Here is a 6,328-nt window from a genome sequence, read left to right on the forward strand (position 1 = left end):
TGATGTGACAAAGTTGCTTGTTCTTTCTACGATCTGGTGTGGCGATGACATAGTTGACATCACTGAGTTTCTTCTCCACGAAATAAGGACCACTAAACTTGGTGTGTTAGGACTCCATATTATAATTGCAAATCATAATAGATAGATAGATAAATAGATAGATAGACAGCCCTATGCGAGCCTGGGAAAAGGAAATGAGCTTGCAAATTACACTGAGGAAAGCTGACGACAGCGGCCAGTAAGGAGATGATGCAGTTACTTGTCAGCAGTCAACTGGTGAACAAAGCGCCTAGTGACCATACACACACATACACACATACTCACACACAGGCTGCTAGAACTTTCCACTCACAAGGAACACACGTGACACACCCCTGCTACACCAGAATTTAGGAAAGAGAGCTCAGACGGAGGTTAGCCATAGAACAGAGAGGTCAGAAGGAGACAAGCCTTAGAACAGGCAGGTCAGAAAAAGAAAGGGCTTAGCAACTTGAGAGAGAGAGAGGGGGAGCCAGAGCGAGACAGAGAGATTAGCTAGCGGGACTCTATACTTCGCTCGGTGTGAGAGACTTGTTAATATTTCCAAGACAAATAAAAATAGTCCCATACTATTCTTTACCTCTCCTGTCACTACATGACAAATGGGAAGCTACTCCAAGATATAAAAACCGCTCCTCCATAAGTCTGATATATAGAAAACTCCACTACAAAGGAGTTACAAAGTATTTTATGACATTTTCATTTATGACATTTGGTAGCAGCGAACGTATACGAACCTCGTCTACGAATCAACATTGATTTCCTATAAAATATCAAGATTGAAAACAAAAAGAATACCTCTCACAACCAGCTCCTGACAGTATTCTCTCCACGCAGCCCCCTCCGCCTCCCCGATCATCATGCTGATGCAGAGGTGAAAGAGGTCACAGGACGCCTTGCAAGTAGTTTAACAAAACATTGATACGATCTTGCAACTTCTACGACGAACCAGCGAATCTACGGACATCGTCTCTGAATTAAAAGCAAATTTCTACAAAAGCAGGTGAGACTCTACAAGATTAGCTTCAGTTCTACAGTGAATCCCTACAAAATACAGCCTACAATGCAAATAGTCTACAAGTTTACAAAACAACTCTATAATCTTCACGTAACTTCAAGCAGCAACAAGAAGAATATAAAACAAAGCAAGTAAAGAAGAGGAGAGACCAACAAGCACACAAGCGCCCACCACTCTCTCCCGCCATTTGCTGACGCAGAGGTCAAGACACGCAGCAAAACACCAAGTCCATATTCACAACTCATCTTACTCACCCGTCTTCACTAAAGTTACTCATCGCTACTCATTCACTCACCACAGCTACCAGTGTGGGAAGTTGACGTCACCATACGTGTGCTGAGACGACGCCAAGCAGTGTGTCTGACACCCCACAACACGCCAATCAACCCGTGAAGAACAACGCTATCACCACGTGCAACACCACTCACACCATTCCCACCACGGTAAAAATTAGTGAGTTACATAGTTACTTCATTTATACAATACACAGTGATAGACAATAAGCTTCTGCACAAACATATAAAACGTGCTGTATAGTTACAGTTTAAATACACATACTTACTTCAGTTATCTGCATAACTCAAACACTAAATAATCACGAACAATAAATATTCTACACCGTATATATTCATTCATTTATTATAACATTTATTTACTACCAACGAGTGTTACCATTTATACCTACATAAAATACGTGTTTCATACATACAACTATACATTATTACATCTACAAAGTAATAAAGATAATATACCATCACAGTTACTCAGTGAGCGATTAAAAGAACTGTATTAAACATTTATTAATTAAAGCTACCTAGTGGAAACATATAAATTAAGTTACAAGGTAAACTAGAAAAAAAAAAAAATGGCCAACACGAATGACGTTAGCAAGAGTGAACATCTTCCACACAATCGTGAAGACAATGATTTCCACACAGTGCTGACACACACATTACCCACGACAGGTACAGGTGAAGAACAAGTCAGTGTATATACTTAATACTGTATATAGTGTATATATATTTTTTTTTTATAAAATAACAAAATATGGGACTATATTATATCATTTTCAGTAATATCTGTGTAATATAAACTAAACTTTAACAAAGTACCCCAAGGAAATTAGCTAGTAATTATGCAACCATGAACAACATGGAAAAAGCGTACACAAGCGAAGAAAAACAAACTATGGAAAATCAATACATACAAAAAAAAAAAAAAAAAAAAGAAAGAAAAAGTAAGAAAGAAAAGAGAGAAATAGAGTAAGATCACATAACAAACAAATGAAAATAAGTGTAAGTGTTACTATATATGCCAAAATACCACATAAACTACAAACAAAAAAGCAAATTGTTGTCTCCACAAGCAAGTGGCATGACACATCATCACTATCATCGACCGCAGCATATGTTAGGACTGCAATTATTACAATTATGTAACTCCATATTATAATTATGTAACGACAAACGATTACATTATGTTACACTTGCTACAATTATGTAACTACAAACAATACTACAAACAATATGTACCATTTCTGTGACAGTTGCATTAACAAGATGTAACTTTTATGTAACTTTAACTACAATAATGTAACTACAAACGATATGTAACAATTATGTAATGACAAACGATTGCATTATGTTACACTTTGCCAATTAACAGTTGCATTAACAAGATGTAGCTTTTATGTAACTTTAACTACAATTATAAGGCCAAGACACTTATATAAGGCCAACACAATTATGCATTAACACAATATAAGTCATACAATTATAGCACAATTCTGTATTACCAGTATCATCATACAAGTTAGGTGAAATATTAGACATTACTAAAGTGATAACTCTATGTAATGTATAACCTAGCAGTATTACCATTGCACAATTATATGCGTACGTCTGTTGTACATGCACGTCTTACAAAGTGTTATACAACAACCATTGCATTTATTCAAATATGTATACAACTTGTTTAAAATGTAATATTACTGAATAATCACTATTTACTATATTATATGTATACAATATTCATACAATTATGTTACTTTTACAATATTATGTATTTCACTCAATTAGCTTATAAGATCATTATAATGTGTATAATTAATATGTATTAAAAGGTTATGACTATTAACTGTCGATGGTACGCCATTTTCGCGCGGCTGAGCAGTGTGTTAGGACTCCATATTATAATTGCAAATCATAATAGATAGATAGATAAATAGATACATAGACAGCCCTATGCGAGCCTGGGAAAAGGAAATGAGCTTGCAAATTACACTGAGGAAAGCTGACGACAGCGGCCAGTAAGGAGATGATGCAGTTACTTGTCAGCAGTCCACCGGTGAACAAAGCGCCTAGTGACCATACACACACATACACACATACTCACACACAGGCTGCTAGAACTTTCCACTCACAAGGAACACACGTGGAACACCCCTGCTACACCAGAATTTAGGAAAGAGAGCTCAGACGAAGGTTAGCCATAGAACAGAGAGGTCAGAAGGAGACAAGCCTTAGAACAGGCAGGTCAGAAAAAGAAAGGGCTTAGCAACTTGAGAGAGAGAGAGAGAGGGAGCCAGAGCGAGACAGAGAGATTAGCTAGCGGGACTCTATACTTCGCTCGGTGTGAGAGACTTGTTAATATTTCCAAGACAAATAAAAATAGTCCCATACTATTCTTTACCTCTCCTGTCACTACATGACAAATGGGGAGCTACTCCAAGATATAAAAACCGCTCGTCCATAAGTCTAATATATATATATAACTCAACCACAAAGGAACCACAAAGTCTTTTATGACATTTAGTCATTTTATGACATTGGCTTGAAGAGGTTGCCCATGCACCGGTAGCAGAATCAAAACCTGATCTCCTGGCTGAAAGTGGCGTAACCTGGACTTCTTATCATACCAAGTCTTCATCTTCTCCTGAGCAGCTCCTAAATTCTCTCTCACCAGCTGTAAAGCAGTGGACAGCCGTTCTTTTAACTTCATCACATACTCCAGCAGGTTGACATCATCTTCCTCCGACAGCCAGCATTCCTTGAGTAGCTTAAGGGGTCCTCTTATTTCATGGCCAAACAGTAGTTCAAAGGGTGAGAAGCCCAGTGATTCATTTGGAGATTCTCTTGCGGCAAATACAACGAATGGAAGACCTTTATCCCAGTCTTTCTGATGTTCCAAACAGTATTTCTTGAGCATCGATTTGAGTGTTTGATGATATCTCTCCAACGCTCCTTGGGTCTGGGGATGGCAAGCTGAAGAGGTGATCTGGGTGATGCCCAACTCTTTCAGAGACTGCTTGAAAACATTTGACATGAAATTACTTCCCCGGTCTGACTGTACCTCCTTGGGTAGACCAAACTTGGTGAAGAACCCCAGCATTTCCTTATCCACGTTCTTTGCTGAGATATTTCTAAGTGGAATGGCTTCAGGATAACGAGTAGCCATATCAATCAGGGTCAACACATAAGAAAATCCTGAAGAAGTCTTAGGAAGAAGGCCCACAATATCCACCAACACACGGGTGAATGGCGCCTCAAAAGGAGGAATGGGAACTAGAGGTGCAACCTTTTCGGTCTGATTACACTTCCCCACAACTTGACAGGTGTGACAAGACTTACAATACCAGGAAACATCCCTGAAGATACCTGGCCAGTAGAAGTGTTTCATAAAGCGTGTCACAGTCTTCCTCACTCCAAGGTGTCCTGCCAACCTGGAATCATGAGCCACTCTAATGATATCCTGCCTACAAACACGAGGGATGACAACTTGATGTACAACCTCCCATTCACAGTCGGCTGATGCTGTTGGGGGTCTCCACTTCCATAAGTACCCCTGACTTTATATAATAACAAGTAGAAGCACCAGCTGACTCTTCCTCACTGCAAGCAGAGTTAGCTAGACCTTTCAACTCAGGGTCAGCAACCTGCAACTCAACCAACTCTTGACGAGACAAATTATAAACACTACGGGGCACTGCCTCATCTGGTGAGTGGTTCAAATTAGCAAGAAAAGTGTCAGCTAGGATAACATCATGATCATCATCATTATCCTCTAAATCACCAGTAACTTTAGACTTAGCCCTAGTGACAGCACATGCAGAAAACACATCAGGGACATCACAATCCTGGGTCGCAGTCACTGGTTCACCAGACAACTGAGGAGCTGGACACACTTGACTTCCACCAATATCATTTCCAAGTAAGAAAGTTACACCTGGCATTGGGAGTGTCTCAACCAACCCAACCATAACGGAACCATTAACAAAACCAGACTCTAAATTCACTCTGCACAGAGGGACAGAGAAGTAATTATTCCCTACACCTTGTAAGATTACAGTTTCATCAGAGGAATTAACATTAGAGCCTAGAACACTGGTCAGCATAAGGGATTGGCAAGCACCTGTATCACGATATATTTTAACTGATTTCCTGTCATTACTGTCCAGAGGACTGACAAAACCATCAGACAGGAAATTAGCACATGAACTCTTGAGAGTGTCACCCACGTTACTGCTCAAAAGAGGAGCTTCATCATGAGAATTTAATATACCCCTCAAAGCAGGTTCAGTTAACTCAGTTAAAGAATTCTGGGAACTCTCAAGGGTGGACACTAGACCAATTGACTGAATATTTAAAGACTCCTTTTTGTTCACATCACGCTGTCTCCTGAAACATTTCTCCGTAGTATGACCAAGCTTACTACAATAAGTACATTTACTTTTCTGAAATCTAGAGGTGAAGCTGGTATTTACTTCCTGAGAAACATCATCTTTATTCTCTTTCCTGTTACTCGTACCTGTACTCTGAGTAGAGGCAGCGTACTTACTCTCAGCTTTCCTTTTTTCTTTAGAATATCTCTTGTGAGTGAGAACATATTCATCAGCTAAAACTGCAGCATCAGACAAATTATCTATTCTTCTCTCATCAAGATATAGCTTTATATCATTATTAATACACCTTTTGAAGTCCTCCAGCAAAATCATCTGCTTAAATTTGTCAAAATCAGAATCCACATTCTTAGAATTTAACCACTGCTCTAACAGATCTTCTTTGATTTTTGCATATTCAACATGGGATTGCTTATCTTGCTTATAAGTTGTCCTAAATTTTACTCTATAGGCTTCAGGAACAAGCTCATAGGCCTTAAGAATCAAGCTCTTAACTACATCATAATTATCAGATTGATCCTGAGGCAAAGATGCATAAGTTACTTGAGCTTTACCGGTGAGAACAGTTTGAAGGAGTACTGGCCAATACTCTT

This window comes from Coenobita brevimanus, chromosome 114 (genome assembly GCF_032717465.1).
Source record: "Coenobita brevimanus isolate Jiangsu-jjx chromosome 114, ASM3271746v2, whole genome shotgun sequence".
NCBI lineage: Eukaryota > Metazoa > Arthropoda > Malacostraca > Decapoda > Coenobitidae > Coenobita > Coenobita brevimanus.